We start from the raw sequence: 17612 nt of genomic DNA on the forward strand, positions 1-17612 counted from the left end.
ATTTTCACATCCCATCTCAGTAACTGACACAATAATTAAACCAAAAAAAAAAAAAATCAGGGAAGAAAAATCAGGAAAGACACAGAAGATCTAAAAAGCACTATCAACTACCTTGACCTAACTGACATTCATAGAAAATCTAACAACTGAAGAATACACATTCCTTTCAAATGCATGTTACATTACCAACATAGGCCACATGGTGTGCTATAAAATAAGTCTCGATAAATTTAAAAGGATTGAAATCACACAGAGTATATTCTCTGATTACAATGGAATTGAATTAGAAATCAACAAGATATCTAGGAAAATTCCAAATATAAGGAAATTGAGCAACACAGCTCTAAAGAGTTCATGGATCAACGATGAAATTAAAAAGCAAACTAGAAAATATTTTGAACTGAATGGCAACAACAATAACAAAAATCAAAATTTGTGGAATGCAGCTAAAACAGTACTTAGAGGAAAACTTAAAACTCTAAATGCTTAATATAAGAAAATAAGAAAGATCTACCAAAATGACCTGAGGTTCCACCTTAAGAAACAATAAAAAGAAGAGCAAACTAAACTCAAAACTAAAAAAGAAACTCAAAACTCTTGTTATAATAATAACAAGATAATGAAATAGAAAACATACAGTCAAGAGATAAAATTAATAAAGTCAAAGGCTGGGTTTTAAAATTATCATTAAAACTGACAAACTTCTAGTTATACCAGTCAAGAAAAAAAAGAGACAAAACACAAATCACCAATATCAGAAATGAAAAAAACATATATTACCAGAGATGTTACAGACATTTAAGAGGATAAGATAATATGATATATAACTTTATGCCAACTAATTCAACAACTTACATGAAATGGACACATTTCTTAAAAAAATAAAACCTATCAAAATTGACACAAGAAGAAACAGAAAATCTAACTAGTCCTATCTCTTTTCAAGAAACTGAATCTGTTATCAAAAATATTCCCAAAAAACCCCACTCCAATTCCAGATGATTTCACTGATGAATTCTATCATACATTCAAGAAAGAAATTTAACTTTTTCAGAAAATAGAGATCACTGCCCAACTCATTTTACAAGACTAGCATAACACTAATACTAAAACCTGATAAAGATATAACAAAAAACAAAAATTACAGACTCATGTCCCTTCTGAATATAGACACAAAAATTTTTAACAAAGTTTTAGCAAATTAAATTCAATAATATATTTAAAAGGTACATTATGAGCACATACAGTTTATCCCAAGAATGCAAGACTGTTTTAACATTTGAAAATCAATGTAATAAATAAAGAAGAAAACCTCAGGATCAGTTCAATAGATGCAGAAAAGGAATCTGACAAAATCCAACAACCATCATGACAAAAACTCTCTACAAACTAGGAAGATTAGAGAATCTCCTCAGGGACTTTGCTGGTGGTCCAGTGAGTAAGACTCAACGCTCCCAATTCAGGGGGGCCCAGGTTCAATCCACTGTAGGGGAACTAGATCCCGAATGCATGCCACAACTAAGAGTTTGCATGCCACAACTAAGAAGTCTGCATGCTGCAACTAAAAGAGAATCTCCTCAAACTGATGAAGGACAACTACCCCAAAAACCTAAAACCAATATCACACTCAAAGGTGAAAGACTGCATTGTTTTTCCCTGAGATGAAGAATAAGGCAAGAATGCTCACATTTACCACTTTCTAGTCAACGCTATACTGGAGGTTTCAGCCACTGAAATAAGGCAAGAAAAATAAATAAAAGGCATAAAGATCAAAAAGGAAAAAGTAAAACTTATTTGAAGATCCTATGATCATTCTTGTAGAAAATTCCAAGGAATCCATAAAACAACTACTAGAACTAATATATGAATTTAGCAAGATTGCAGAATACACAGTTGATGTAAAAAAATCAAGTATGTTCTTACTAGCAGCAATTAGAAAACAAACTTTCATTTTTAAATCCTACTCATGGTCATACAAATAGTGGTATATATTGAGAAACACACACACACATTCACACACACACACACAAACATATGTATATCTCCCCACAAAGTCAGGGAATAAACAAAGAAAGATGACAACACAGAATCCAGAAAATAAAAGATCCTCAAAGGAGAAAACCCAAGGGAATCCCCAAGATGGCAGTAAATCCAAAATGGCAGCTCTGTGGAGGCTCAACAATAAGCAGTTCAGAACCAGCAGGACACAGAGCTCTCTCTGGGAGAGACAGAGCCAAGAGAAAACTGGAACTGACGGATGCCCTAACAAGTTTTAACATTTAAGTCTTTACAGTTCCATCAGAATGCTTAGAGCAAAATTAAGCACTTAATCGACAGAAAGCTAAGCAAATTAAAAACAAAGTAACCACTATCTCTGAGGGGGAAAAGTTGAAGAATAAGTAATCACTGAATACTCTCTGGCCAAGGTCATCAATATTCAAATGATAATACTGTAAGTACTGAATGATGGCCTAACCAAAAATTAGATAAAACTGTCATTGGGAGAATGGGGAAAGGGTAGCTGGGGAGCTAAATCATCACCTTCTGTAGGAAGATGTCAAAACGTAATGTTTAGAATTGAAAACTCAAGCTGAAGGAGTAAAAATAAATTATTTAGATATAGGACAATAAATGTCAAAAGAACTAGCTTAAAAAACAAAAAAAAAAAACCTTGAAAATGATTGCCTCTGAAGAGAGGTAGAAAGGTTGGAGCACAGAATTTTTTCTTTTCAAGGCTGTATTAGTATTAACTATTTTACTTACTATTTAAACCAGGCATATTATGGCTTTGCTAAAAGTTAAAATTAAATTAAAATAAATAAACACTTCAAATAAAAATCTATAGTGCCCAACCTTGGGGCCACTGTCAAGGAAATATTTTTAACTGAATTTGGTTTCTCTAAACAAGTTTACAGACAAAAATCAGTTTGAGTAAAACAGATGAGAAACGTATATAAACAGCTGCAAAAAATTAAAACTATTTGTAAACTGAAGAACAAGTAGTTCAATAAAAACATCTAGTAAAAGTTAAGACTATAGAAACACTGAGTCCATATCAAATATATCCAGTTTCCTAATAAATACTGCAAGTGGTAATTAAGGAAGTAAAAAATTTTTTTTCAAATATACTCATATCAACCTCAAAAAATATATAATATGCCCAAAAGGCCTTGCTACCCACTTTCAGTTCTTCAGCTGCCCACAGTACCTGGAGTATTTTTGAATACTCCTTAAGACCTCCAAACACCAGCGACATTCATAGCAGAGATGCACTGAATGGATACATTACAAATATTTGAGAAGGACCCCTCTCCATCCAGTCTCTAGAGAGTGAATTACTTCTGAGGGTATCTTTTGCAAAACAGCTTTTAAGTCACAAAAATACCAGGAGGGGAAGGAAAAAAGCGGACAGGAGAAAATATGATAAAATTTTGAAAAATACGTACAATATATGTCTAAAACACTCGTAACATTTTAACTCATTCTTTGAGATGTTAAGTGGGAGACTCTCTGGAAACTCTGATAAACTATTCATAGTTCTACTCAATCAGAAGCATTCTAATTAAATACATAATATTAATATAACTGTCTAAGAAAACACTTAAGGGAACTCTACAGATAGTTTCTAAAGTTGACTCCATCCTGTGGGGCAGTTCCTCATTAAAGATATATGCGGCCCATGTGCTCATTCCTATGTTTGTAATCTGTGATTATACAACTTAACATTACAGTCATCCCAGGCCATTCTGCATTTAAAGAGATGTGTTTACGGACATATCCTGCCAAACAACCATAGTACACTTAACCTCAGTTCAACCGCTGCCTGAATGAACTTGCTAGGATCACACTGCAATACAGATGCAAAACAAATATTAGGCCAAGGAATGTGATGTTCACATATTGAAAAAAGAGTGAAATCCTTATATAATGCCTCTTAGTCTCTAGGGCAGAATGTACATGAGTATTTAAATTCTGAAAGCTGGAAATCTAAATACAGAACATGGATAGAAATAACAAATTCTTAATTTTGGAAAAAGAAATGAATTCCTCTGAAGGGTGGAGTATGTTATCTCAGAAAGCAGCTCCAACTAGGTGGCAATAAAGGACAATGTTGCCTCTGGATCTATCCAAGCAAATTAGTAAGTCTAGAAACAGAAGGAAAAAATGAATCTGAGAACATTTTTTAAAGGTATTGTTCAGAGTAGATTACATTAGATTATTGCTTTGAATCCATTTGCATTATCAATAGCAACCAAAAGTCACTACCACCCAATCGCTTCCTGTGATCTAAACCCACTATGGGATGCCAGACTAATTCTTAGTGAATAAGTCCTCGCAGGAAGGTGAGCCAATGCACTCATTCAGTCAATCACCAAATATGTGTTGGCCCAAAATATTTCCTTCAGAAAAAGGCTTATAAATTAAAAACTAGGAATGAGACAGTATGATAATGTCTCAACTGTGATTTATCATGTTTTCTGATTTCCTAATAAAATACAGACTTCAGGCTGTAAGGCCAACACTCACCATCAGTGGGCTCCGACTATGCACGTAGACCTCAGTTTCATTTTATCATTCAAGCAAGATGTAACACAAGAGTATACAAAGACTATATGTGAAACTGTATCTCTGCTACAAGTCCATTTATAATGATCACTATTGAGAAATAACCACTCCTGGCCCCTTAAATTAATGCTCAATTATGCCTAGAATAAATTTATAAGAACGTGTATTTCAATGTGTTTAAAAAACTCCAAGGCTACCTTCTGGTACTTTCATCAATAGAGAGAGATCATTTTAATCTTTCATTTGTCATGAATAAACAAACCCTTCCGGAAATGTTCTCCTTATTACTCAAGGTAAGTGAAGTATTACTAGTATTCCATTTCGCAAGTCATCTAGACCACCACTGCCAAATGTTCTCGCAAGTGTATCTTATTCACACTAATGTTTCTCAGGATTGATGGCTGATTAAGTATAAAGTGAACTATTTTACCAGTGAGGAAAAAGCATTATTTTATCAAGGTCACTGTTGGATAATAAATAGAATTCAAGATCACTATCCCATTTAGTAGACTTTTTCACTCCAAAACACCATTCTTACTATCAATATCAAATTCAATAAGCAAGCATTTGCCGTTATAATGTTACATCAATAGACTGCTTTCATTATACATACTTTCTACAAAATGGATACTCCAGAGCATGAACCATTTCTGTATATGTTAAATTATTATTGGTATTAAACAATAAAATATACAAATATAACTAATTTAGAAAGTAAACTGCGACGTCATAGATACAAAGTACCATCTCTGATTCAGCGAAATCCTGACATCAAAGCTGGAAGCAGGACCTCTGAATCCTATATCCATAAATAATCTTGGACAAGTGAGTTGACCCCTCTGATTCTCCATGTATATATGCTTTACCTGGAGAACACCACCCATTTACTGAGAAAAAGAAGTGCGACCATGGATATAATAAGCTCTCAGGACAGTACCAACGTAAGTAAGTACTGGCCATTGTTGTTGAGTTGTTTTTACTGGAGGGAAGGTATGTAGTAATCACACCCAAAAGAGTTAAACTTAAGCAATACACACACTAGTCTTTAAAAGTCTATCCAAATAGTGAAATAAGAGTACCACAAAAATAAAACAAAATATACAAGAACATATGAAAAAGTTATCCAAGGTCTAGTGTATTTTACCATGATTTTTTTTTTTTTATAAACTCTTAGTTGTATTCTGACTTGAGTAGAGAATGTCTAAGATTTCATACATAAATCATTTACTGTTTCACCTCCTGGTATCCTGAAAACAGAATAAATCTTTTAATAAGAATAAACTAATGTTTTAATAAGAGATCAGAATGTTAATTAGCATTCTTTTTATAAAAGTAAAACTGTGGAAAACAGGCTAAATGTCCATCAACTTGAAAATGTATGAAAAAATATGCAGCTATAAAAAGAATAAGAGGGACTTATATATCCTAATATGGAATGATCTAAGACATGTCAAGTTTTTTTAAAAAAAACATATAAAGACTCTATGTTAAGACAACCGAAAAAATAACTTACGTTACATACATACATATTTATGCACTTAAACGCATACACCAAGGATTCAAAGTATGTGACCAATAGTAACCTCTTGGTTTTACTCTGCATAATCCTGTTATCTGACTATTTCAGTGAGACTCTATTTATACATTACTTGTGTAATTTATGAACCCCCAGGAAAGCTAGCCAATAAATACACTAGGCTAAAATCAAGTAAAAATACGTTTTAGACAGCACTTCATAGTTTACAAAAGGATTTTGTAATCCTTTCAATAAATCCTTTAACACATAATCTAATTTGATCCCCACAATAGCTTCTAGAATTTAAGGTAGTATCCTTCCTTTACAAGTAAGAACAGACTCAAGTATTTATTACTCCACAGTTAGTTAATGCAGAGCCAAAACAGAAACATGGTCTCCTGACTCTAAATTCAGTGTTGAGTTTCTTGTGCTACAGTCCCTCCATAAATTGAAATGCTGACATCTATACCGAGGCTCTCTAAACTGCTGTAGTGCTTCCCTTCTCATGAAAATTCAGTGTGGCGGTAAAGGCATTAGAGTGGGGAGTCATCCTGGGTTCCAGTCTTGACTACACCACCACTAAGACTTCACAGTAAGTCAAACCTTCGACCATGATTCTTGTGGCCGCAGGTGAGATTCAACAGTGATACTTTTAAAAAATACTAATACCCAGGCCTAACCTCCAGAGATAGGACTTAATTGGTCTAGGGCATTAGTACCTTTATTAAAAGCTCCCCTGGTTATTCTAAGTTGCAGCTTGGTTAAGACCAGAGCTTAAGACTTAAATGTTATTATCTGATAAAAATGAAATATTAAAAATCACATGCTATGCGGCTTCCCTGGTGGCGCAGTGGTTGAGAATCTGCCTGCCAATGCAGGGGACACGGGTTCGAGCCCTGGTCTGGGAGGATCCCACATGCCGCGGAGCAACTGGGCCCGAGAGCCACAACTACTGAGCCTGCGCGTCTGGAGCTCGTGCTCCACAACAAGAGAGGCCGCAACAGTGAGAGGCCCGCGCACCGCGATGAAGAGCGGCCCCCACTCACCGCAACTGGAGAAAGCCCTCGCACAGAAACCAAGACCCAACACAGCCAAAGATAAATAAATAAATAAAATTTAAAAAAAAAAGAAGAATCCGCCTGCCAATGCAGAGGACGTGGCTTCGAGCCCTGATCCAGGAGGATCCCACATGCCGTGGAGCATCTAAGTCCATGCGCCACAACTGCTGAACCTGTGCTCTAGAGCCTGCGAGCCACAACTACTGAACCTGCGCACCTAGAGCCCGTGCTCCGCAACAAGAGAAGCCACTGCAATGAGAAACCCACGCACCACAACGAAGAGTAGCCCCCGCCTGCTGCAACTAGAGAAAGCCCACACGCAGCAACATAGCCAAAAATAAATAAATTAAATAAATAAATAAATAAATAAATAAATAAATAATAAAAATAAATAAAATAAAATAAAACTAGTGAATTAAAAATTAACATGCTACGTACTTCCCCAGAGTTGAAATGAGGGATGAAAGTTATCATATATGGGAAAGCCTCGTGTAAACAATAAAACGCCTTAACACATGTAACAGATTGCTATTTATTCCTTCCAACAGGTAGCACATCTTGTGTACCAGGCACGTGCTGGGATGGAGAGGAAAGGCATCATCCTCAAGAAGCTGGGAAGTTGCCATGTCCTCAAATTACAGCCAAGCAGGTGGTGGTGACCAGCCCAGCCTTGGGGTATGAAGGTGTGTAGGAGTAATGGTGGGAAGAGGGCTTAGAAAGGACAGTGCAGAGGAGACCCTTGAACTAGATCTTGACAACATTCTAGACAGGGCGCACATCACACCTAGGCAAGTGATTCAGGATGGCCAGAGGTCCTCGGAGAGAGGTCTCAGGACCCTGGGAATCCTTGAGACCCTTTCAGGGAATCTGTGAGGTTAAAACTATTTTAATAATAATACTGAGACACATCACCACCAAAAAACTAGAAACAAATTCAAATGTCTTCCAACTGTTAAACAGACAAACATATTCATCTGTTTGTCTATGTATGAATATAAATATTCATACATTGGAGTAAGATAGCCATTAAAAGGAACAAATTAGTGATACACACAACAGCATGGATGAATCTCAAATGCACTGTGTTAAATGAAAGAAGCCAGATTCAAAAGGTTACAGACTGTACAATTCCATTTACATGACATCCGAGCAAAAGCAAAACCACAGAGCTAGAAAACAGGTCAGAGGGTGCTGAGGCTAGGGGTAGGGGAACATTTTGGGGTGATGGAAATGTTCTTTATCTTCACTGTGGTTACACAGCCATGCACCTTTGTCAAAACCCAGAGAACTATACGTTAAAAAGGGTGGACTACACTGTATATAAGTTATACCTCAATAAATTGAACTTTTAAGAATAATACCATGCTGCTGTTTGCCTTTTTCACTCTCATTCTCTCATAAGTGTTTTCCAGAAGCTGCATGACTTGATGATGTCATCACTCTGCATGGAGGGAATGTAAGCTTGTATATTCTTGCATTTTAAACTGTTCTCCATTTTAATTTGGAATAAATAGTGATAGATATAATCAACCAAAACAAAAGTTCCCTTGGGGCTTTGATAATGTTTAACAGCATAAAAGGTGTCTGAGACCAAAAGTTTGAGAACCGCTGCCATAGGTAACAGGGAGGCCCTAAAGTGTTCAAGCAGAAAGTAATGGGATCCAACTTTACAAAGAATGGTGCAGGGAAATTAGTTAAGAAGTTACTACAAAGGTCTGCGTAAGGCTGATCCCAGGATGCACTGGAAAGAAATTATGCCCACACATCATCTGTAGCTAGTTATAAATCCCAAGGCAGCTTCTCTCTGTTGAGCTGCCTCTTTGTCAGTGCGTTAATGTTTTGCTAAATAATTCCTTTAACTAGTAATATAGTTAGGAAACTAAATCTGCACCAAGAGCCATCCTACAATGCATTACTAAGTGATTTTTGCATTATTCACTCAATTGCCATTGTCCCTCTTCAAACGATGCCAACAACTTAAAGCTGAGTTTTACATATTTTAAACTTGAGAAGTAACCATCCTAAAGAGGTACAAAAATTAACTTAGAAGTGGTTCAGTATCTCAAAATCAATTAGGAAAATTAGGCAACTGATTAAAAAATCCACTTTATTACTTCTCGGAAATGTACTTTCGTTTGTAACCAGAAACACTACGGCAATCCTAACTCAGCACAATTTTTCCTATGCCATGTGGTTTCTTCGAATTTGGGTTGGGGCGGCGGGGCGGCGGGGCGGCGGGGCGGGGGGGGGCGGTGTTTGGTTTTGCTTTTGGGTTTGGTTTTGGTCTGCACAGTTCCCTTTCTTCCTAGAGAAAACTCATTTCTAAATACTAGCCCTATCCAAATTATTTTGAGTACAGATCTTTTTGCTATAATCTTCTCAAGCCCAGAACTCTTATAAGTACTTCGGGATGCCACAGAGATAGAAAAATTAATCTTAAAACCATCCATGTCTTTAAGATTTAAAACAGAAAACAGACAAACAGATGACAGAATGATCAATCCATCATAGGCAGAAGGAAGTAGGTATCAGAAAGATGATTTCCTTCCCCTAAAAAAAACTTACAGTTTTATAAGCCATTTTGAATGAACATGTGCATGTGTTTCAATCATCATCACATATTGCTTCTCTAATTGTTTTAAGTAGCCAGCCCTTTGACACCTCTTAGGTCATCCCGAACAGGTGGAAACTTGTCTGGAGAATTCAATTTGCCATCTTTTAAAAAATTCACCTATACTTCTATTCATGTGAAAGGGGGTAGGGGAACCCCAAACTTGGCCAAGGGAGCCGTGTATTACTAAGAGAAAGTAAAACTCGATCCTTACCTGAAAGTACAGTCCTTTTCATCTATCTCTTATACAAAAATCTTGGGAAATTAGTTTACAGTCAGTCCTACAGGAGATTCAAAGTTGAAACTGAACCTATGGATTGAAAAGGGGAAATAATTAATGTGAACCACATGTATAATGAAGATAAAAACATCAATTTAATCAAAGACGAAATTTCCGTACACTTGTTAAAGCCAAATGGTTTCTGCAGGAAACCTGTTCTCTGTGACTCAAATCCAAAATGGAAAACGTGGGTGGTTCTTCCTGACTTACCATTAAGAGTCAGCCAATTGGCTGCTGAAGTTTTCACACAACTTACGCTCAAACGCTAGCCTCCCATCTGCTCTAATACTGTCATACCTTAGTGAAATGAAAGAGGCGTAAAGGCTTTCTTCAGCCTCAACTCAGTCTTTAACGGGGTACCTTGGGCTTATTCTGTCTAGACCATATTTGAACACACTGCCAAGTTCTTCAAAACTTCAAATCCAGAAGATGTGAAAAATGAGAGCTAAATCACAAAATAATTCAGGGGCCGTAAAGCTATCTCTCACTTCAGAGCTATGATTTCTGAAAAATGACTCTCTTGGGTACTACGCTATAGTAGCTATTTGAGGAGCTGGGGCTCTGGCCTGGTTATCTTCACCATAACTGCACTTCTTCGCCACTCCCTATCTGTCAAGTCATGCCTGCCAACAGATACCATTCTTGAACTTCTAAACATATAACTCTGCCAGACTGGGATATGAATCCAGTAATTCTGTAGGGTATAGAAATACCCTCTCCACCCAGCACTAGTAAACTAGCTGGTGTGACACAGACAACTGAAACCACATACGACAGCACACCTTCAAGGTGATACTAGCATGGCAAGACAAGCACAAGGGCCTCCCGGCCTTGACACCTGCAATCAAAGGAAAATCTGCAAACACCAGACAATAAAAATTCAGACAGACTCCAAGTTCCAGTTCCTTAAGATTGCAGGTCCAATTTGAAAGTTCCTCGTCTTAGGAGGTGGTCTGAAAATTGCCAAGAGGCTCACAGAATCCACCCTGACTAGCAGAGAAGAGCTTGCTGTGAGCCACCAGTGACCATTCAGCAAGTGCCTGCATAATGATGCCTCTGGAGTCACATAGGAAAACCCACTGCCCAGACTAAACCAATGGGCACTGGCTCCCAAAGTATTCATCTTGAGGAAGCTTCTGTGTGGAGACAATGAACAACATGAAATATGCACACTCTTTGTACATTTGAATTTTAGAAAATGTGTGTTTGGACGCACTAAGCATATTACGAGCAAATACAGATTCATAAGCTCTTAGAGCTGGAAAAGACCTCAATACTCCATTATCACTGTGAAACTCTCACTTCACCAATAAGATTAAATCAAGTCTCCTGACCACCAGTCTAGTGCTCTTCCTTTTACATCCTACTCTCTAATTAGTTGCGGAAACAATGTTTTGGAGCATATTAAAATCAAGTTATGACTCTACCGGACCGCATAATAAGTATCTCATTTAACCATGTGTTACAAAAGAAAAAATTAACATGAAAGATCAAGAAGTAAGAACCTTCAGAGTATTCCCTGCTGGGGAAGGATAGGGTGGGGTTGATTGTCTTTCTCCATATAAGTATAGTCTAATTTTATGGTCAGGAAAAAATATGGACAAATTATATATACAAACCATCTCTCTCTCTTTTTTAAAACTGATCCCTTCCAAACCAGTATCTTTAGCAAAAAGATACAAATCATATCTTACTTCATTTACACAGAATGTTGAAATGACAAAAATAGCAATGCTATCTTCTCAAGTTGAGGTTTAAAATATTTTCTAAATATTTTCACTGCACTATAATTAGTTTCCCCAATATATTTACCTTCAGAACAGATCAAGTAGAGCTATTTCCCTGTTGTAGTTTTCTTTAAAACTCTGATTTTTTTTAACACTTCTAAGATAATAAGGTGCTCTTTCATTCTGTTCATTTCCTCAAATTCCAAATGACGATTCCTCAAATAAGCACATTTTTTGCAAAAAAAAAAAAAAAAAAAGCCTACACACATAAAAAGAGGACATAAATAATTTGAATAAGATAAAATACCTGCATAAATTTTTGAAATTTTTAAGATAAAATATAAATCTCTAAACAAATTCATAATTGCTCCCTGGGTTACCTCCAAAGACAGGTTTATACACTCCTCTCCTATTAAGCATACTTCAGTGAAAATTTGTGACAAAAATAGTACCAATTCTGCCATTCATTAGTTGTGTGATATTGGGCAAATCATTTAAGCTTTGGGCTTAAGCTTATATAAAAAGTCAGAATACTTGATTTCTAAGGTATTTTCTAGGTCTCTTAACATCTTCCTAATATATGAAGCATCATCTTTATTTCCCTTGAATTTCTAAAGTCAAATATCTCTTTAAATAATAAAAATGAGCATTTATAAACTACATTATGTCGTAGAACTTCCTAGGAGGCTACCAGCATAGCGAAGTGAAAATTTCAGAACAGTCTAGACTTTATCTGCACGAAATGTATCTCCTTGTCTCATGTTTTAGCTTTTCCAAAAAGGTTCAGAAATGTACTTTCACATCTGGAAGACTCTACCGAAGCATCTTCCACTCTGCAGAGACTTCTAATTCCCTCCTCTTCCCTCCCCTATTGCCTCAGTACCCCAAGACTCTGAAACCTGCCCTTTTTTTTTTTTTGGCCTCAATGTTGAAAATGAAAACCTTTTAAGTCAATTACATTTAAAACCAGCTACTGTCCAAGTCTATATTTGAGAAGCTCTGTGTGCATTTTTATCATTTAGTTATCTAGATTCTAATATCTAAAGAATTTGTTCCACTGATTCAAGCTGAAAATGTAATGATTTTTTTCATCTGAGTCCAAACTCCTTGTTTATTGCCAGATAAGCAAGGAAGTTCCAGAACACTGTATGTAACACAACTCACACACTTAAAAACAATTTATTTTCTTTATATACCAACTGAAGATGTTGCCATCCCCAACGAGTTCACAAATAAAATAATCACTGGGATTGAGAATCTGTCATTTTACTAGTAGGAATCCTAAACAGTAGCTGCTTTTGCCAACTTCATTCATTCGACATATATATATTGAATACGTACTATGGACCAGGCACTATTTATTCTTCTTGCTGGGAATGTACAAACAAACTGACAAAAGTCTGCTTTTGTGGAGCCTATAGTCTAATGGAGAAGATATATAATAGGCAATAAACATAATATATAGACAAATTATATGGGATATACACATATAATATTAGAGGGGATCTGTGCTGTTAAAAAGAAAAAGGCCAGGATGGAAGAATAAGGGGATTCAGGAATGAATGAATGGAGGGAAGATGGGTTGCACTCTTAAACAGAATGGGTCGGGGTAAGACTCACTACAAAGACAGCTCTGAGCCAAGACTTGAAGGAGGTGAGAAGTGAACCAAATTTAACTTTCCTAGTAATTTTTACCTCGTACTGATTATGCATGTAATAACACATGCCTTAACAGAAAAAGTTCTGTGTATGAGCAAACAGAAGAGTAAATAAAAGAGAGCTGTGTGTAAACCCCCTTCATTTTTGCAGCTTTTTCTACCAAGTGAAACTTACATCTTCAATTAGGCATGCTCATTGTGTGTTCCCCTCCACACCCACAAGGGTTGTTCTAACAAAATTCTTCTATGATTCATACTCCTCAAACCTCAAGAAGAAATTTCCAAGTATTCATTTGACACATAAAAAATGCACCAGTGTTATCCAACCAACAACCCCACTGAGATGGCCCAACTACAAGTCAGGACTTAAATCTCAGGACGGGAACTCAATAGGCACTGACTGAGCTTTTCCCACTGTGGTGAAACCTCTGCTCTTCTACAGGGTTTAATGGGAAAAGACTGGACTGTGAAATCAGGAGGCCTCACCACCAACCAGCCCTATAACCTTGAGCAAATCACATCACATGATTTTCTCAACTATAAAACTAGGGTTTGAACCAAATGATTTCTAAGTCCCTTCTAGGGATAAGTCCACTTCAGAAAAAAACTTTTGGTACATAACCCTATATCAAAAAGTATAATACTTTTTGACATAGGGCTATATGAAACCCTATATACCAGATCCATACACTCTAATTTGCTTCTCTAGTAACAGTATCAATTCATATCGACCCATGCATTAAATCACCACTCTCCCTCTCTGATCAAAAGATCCACAAGAATGGGCCTTGACTAGCTCACCAAGGGCAAAAGAATGTGCAAAAAGATGATATTCTCCTCCCAACTTTATTATCTACATACTCTTATTAGACCAGACTATCATAGAAATTCTAAAGTAACACAAGCATGAAACTGCCAGAGTTTTAAATATTCTTTATGCACCACTACCCCCAATTTTTTAAAGTATGTTTTTAAATACTAGACTTCCTTAAAAGTTACCTGTAACCCATTAGTGTAGCTGCTATGACATTATTTCAAATAGACACTGTAGGGCTTCCCTGGTGGTGCAGTGATTAAGAATCTGCCTGCCAATGCAGGAAACACAGGTTCAAGCCCTGGCCTGGGAAGATCCCACATGCTGCGGAGCAAGTAAGCCCATGAGCCACAACTACTGAGCCTGCACTCTAGAGTCCGTGAGCCACAACTACTGAAGCCCGTGAGCCTAGAGCCCGTGCTCCGCAACAAGAGAAGCCACCGCAATAAGAAGCCACGTACCACAACAAAGAGTAGATCCCGCTCTCCACAACTAGAGAAAGCCTGCGCGCAGCAAAGAAGACCCAACACAGCCATAAATAAAATAAATAAATAAATGTATTAAAAAAATAGGTGCTGTAACGAGCAGCTGTTTATTCAGGAGGGCTGAAAATCCTTGGTCCATTCTCACCACAGTTTAATGAAGAGTTCGCCGCTGTGTAAAGCCCACCTTCTCACTGTAGAATTTTAAAAAGCAAATAAACAAACCGAGGCTGGGAGCATCGTTTCCTGCCTTCCTCTGGGATATACTTACACCTGGACAAACATCTCCTCCAGCAACAAAATACAAAGAAACTATAGGGGACTAGGGGACTAAAAATGACTACACACACTGCAGTTGGGGAAATCATGAACAATAAGATACAAAATGGCTACCAACTGCCATTTCTGAGGTGTTGGGAGCAAAAGCAGGACACTGCACATGATCCCCGCACACAGCACCACACAAGGGGTGGGCAGATCACCTCTGGCCCCACCCACGGCTCCACCCCTGCCCTCATCCCCCCACCCTCACCCCATTTAAGGAACCAGCCTGCCCTCCTTGGAGAGTGACCAAGGGAACCTGTTACTTGTTTCTGCTCCCTCACAACAAGAGTCCCAATAAAGCCTTGCCTGAACTTCTCGTCTGTCCTCTTTTCAACTTCTACTGACTGAAGAGTCCAAGGACTCAAGTCAGTAACAGTACCACCAACCAGACACACCACCCGGGACTCCTTCAGAATGGAGTCTCAGAGTTATACGGGGAAAGAAGCAAGGTGGGTGGCAGAGTGTGCAGCATCCACTTTGCTCAACGACAAAAGCAGAGTGATCTCAGCTCTGGCTTCCCCTCTGAAGCACCCTGACCCAAGCAGGGGCTGCAGCTCCTGGGAGGGCACGTTCCACAGTGCAGTACTGACAGCCAACCACTCCCAGTCTCTTTCTTCAGCTCTCCTGATGATTTTCTGAGTTACCTAGCAGCCTTAATCAATCCCTTTCTGCTTACACTAACTAGAATAGATCTTAGTATCTGTAACTAAAAACCCTGACCCATTCATGTGGCACATATTCCTTTCGTTATTTCCCCATACCAGAGCTGAGACTGAAAGACACGAGTAATCCACAGAACATTCCACTGTAAGTCAAAAGTTCTTTGTTTTGAGCCAGGGCTCAAATCCACAATCAACACCTCCAACCTTTTCTTATATGTATTTTTTCCTAAATTTCATCACCTCTGCCACACAAAAAGAAGAAAATGATTTTTGCCTAACTAATTTTCTATCCATAAAGAGTCTGATGACAGTAACTTGGCAAGGTAGAGAACGAGATACAATAAACAACACTTCCTATAGCAGCTCAAGTTTATGGAGAATCCTGCAGGGTTAGGTAACACTTTCAGAACATTTCCAAACTGCAGACAAGGTGATCTAATGCTGTGTTTGAATGCCAAAGCGATCGGCACTCTGTGCCAAGGCACAACTGAATTCACAAGGCGGCAATGAACTTTGCACTTATGTTCTCCCATCCCTCAGGGCAAGATAACCACGTTAAAACGACAGACACATCAGCTAACTAAAATATGACACTATTACCTAACGCCAAAAGCAGACTGGAAATGGTGAGAAGTGATTATGCACGTTAAAATTCTCTTCTTCGCAGAAAGACATTACGTCCCATAAAATCAATTAGCAAAGCGGAGAAATGTAATCAACTGTTACTAATACTGTTCTTTAAGATGGCCGCAGGATCTCACAAAGCACAGTCGATATCTTTGAATAATCAAATTACTCTGCATATCAGGCGGCACAAAATCTTTCTCAGGTAATACTCAAAGGCACAACTTTCATATAAAAGATCACTTACACACTTCTGAAGCCAATTAATGACACTGATACTATTCACAAGGCGTCTCAATGCTCTGCCAGATAGAAAGTGGGTATTCAATTCAAAGGAAAGCACAAGATTTGAGACAGCCTACTAAAGTTCGTGCCAACCTAGCTCTGGGGCACAGTCACAGAGGCCTGCTTCACCTCTGTTACTGCAGGACCACTTCCCCTCCCGCTGCCCCAAACTGCTTTCATCAAACACTTTACAGCGCACTTAGCTTTAACACTGGTGGTGGGAAGAATGGGAATACAGAAAAGTTAAAACATAACTCTAGGATTCCCTAAGGACAGGCAAATCAATTTGCTTAAAAAAAAAAAATCTAGGAAACTTGGAGCTTGGCTACTTCAAAACAAAATCTTTGAAACAATCATTTCATAGAGCCTATCGGCAAAGAAGTTACTAAGATGAGTACTGAGCTTTACTATGACTACGCATGTGCCATGTGTGTCCTTTGGATGCATCTGTTCTCTTTTTTTTTAAGAAATGAAGTCTTTCTGGGCTAGAAATGACACATGGCCTACTATGATGTTTTTTATGGTTTCTCATATTTAGACTAACTTCAGTCAATCTTACTGCAAGTTTAATGCTGATTTATTAACAGTGTCAAAATCAAGGGATGCGTACATAATACCACAGATCAGTGATTCCCAAAGCTGGTCTGCAAAACAATACCTGCATCTGTAGGTCCTCAGGGAAATGAGGAAAAAAACTTGCTCATGAGTCTTACATAAAGCTAAATTTATCTCATTTAAAGGGTTGCCCTATATTCTGAAATTATGTCCTTCCTATTCTTTTGGTATACAAATGGCCTTTCTTTACAAAACGCTAAAAAAAAAAAAAGATCATAATTACATGTGTAAAATGCCAGAGTCTAGGTACCACTGCTCCAGCTCTTCTTTGCCTTTCGCATCTCCAACATCCCAACTCCCCTCCTTCCAGCTGCTCAGGCAAAAATAAATAAATAAAACCTAACGGCATTCCCGACTCCTCTCTCACACCCCACTTCTAGACCATGAGCA

The 17612-nt window shown here is 37.7% G+C and overlaps 1 long non-coding RNA gene across 1 annotated transcript in view; it reads right to left on the bottom strand.

The window, feature by feature from the left end:
- LOC132529713 (uncharacterized) overlaps window positions 1–17612 on the bottom strand; it is an 81073-nt gene that overhangs the window by 36142 nt on the left and 27319 nt on the right. Inside the window, exon 2 of the long non-coding RNA XR_009543553.1 lies at window positions 9966–10061. This is a non-coding gene — a long non-coding RNA (uncharacterized LOC132529713). The remainder of the gene's footprint in view (window positions 1–9965; window positions 10062–17612) is intronic.

The sequence above is a fragment of the Lagenorhynchus albirostris genome, chromosome 1 (genome assembly GCF_949774975.1).
Source record: "Lagenorhynchus albirostris chromosome 1, mLagAlb1.1, whole genome shotgun sequence".
NCBI lineage: Eukaryota > Metazoa > Chordata > Mammalia > Artiodactyla > Delphinidae > Lagenorhynchus > Lagenorhynchus albirostris.